This window comes from Neolamprologus multifasciatus, chromosome 3 (assembly GCF_963576455.1).
Source record: "Neolamprologus multifasciatus chromosome 3, fNeoMul1.2, whole genome shotgun sequence".
NCBI lineage: Eukaryota > Metazoa > Chordata > Actinopteri > Cichliformes > Cichlidae > Neolamprologus > Neolamprologus multifasciatus.
This window is the reverse complement of record NC_140441.1, coordinates 4410568-4411625: the sequence shown is the minus strand read 5'-3', so window position 1 is coordinate 4411625 and position 1058 is coordinate 4410568.

Genomic DNA, 1058 nt, shown 5'->3' with positions numbered 1-1058 from the left:
AACGTCTGGCGGGAGGGAGGACTCGTTTTTTTCTGTTTATTACTAGCATATTGTAAAAATACAATACTAAGTTCTTTCTTGTGTTAATTTAATTGTACTTATGAAAAACGTAAAAGAATATGCAGTTGCATTCTCTGATTACACTTTAAAGGTTTTATTTATCTGGAAGGACTATTCCAGAGTTTGTGTGTGTTATAATGTGTCATTTTGTTATGTGGCTCTTTTTCTCAATTTTTGTATTTTTTGTACACAGGTCTCTTTTGACTAAGAGATCTTGATCTCATTGTTTCAAATAATAGAAACAATAGTGCTATATAGTAGTATAACAATATTGTTGTTGTTGTTGTTGTAAGTGTGACAAAAAGTACTAAATCTGGATTAAAGAAATTTTCTTCAACAAAAAAATATGGGGGAAACAATCTACAGTTCATGTTGTATTAGTGCAGTTCTTGTTAAATCTTGTTTTTGGTGTAGTAGTCTGTGCTAGTCTGATGATTTCTTCTTATGGACTTTTTTTCTCTCTCTTCTTGTGATCACTTTGTAAAAAATATGAAAACATTTTAATCCGGAAACTCAATTTTCTTCCCCCTTTTATAGCATCCAACATCCACCCAGAATATTTGAGAGTATGTGCACTGATAAAACTTGTGACAGGTGGGTAAAGACCAACAGCACAGTCTTCTGCATGAGCTGTTATCGTGACCTGAAAGCCACGGACTTCATCTTAATGCACTTATGAATTAATAATGAACCTCTCACCATGCGCATTCTGGATAAAGACACAATCCAGACCAGACCCAGGAGATTGGTTCTGAAACCAATATGCTGTGTTTATTGTGATATTGTATATCTATGGTGATATTAGTCCAGCTCCCAGACCACAGGGGCATTCAAACTCTACCACCTTAAGTGGTAGTAGACAATCAGCTTCCTGGACCATCAGCAGCCAGTGTGTGTCGTCTGCAGCACCTCAGAAAAACACACCAATCACAGATTCAGACCCATCGATGAAGCTGCACAACAACACAAGAAGGAACTTCAGGAAACTCTGGAGCTCT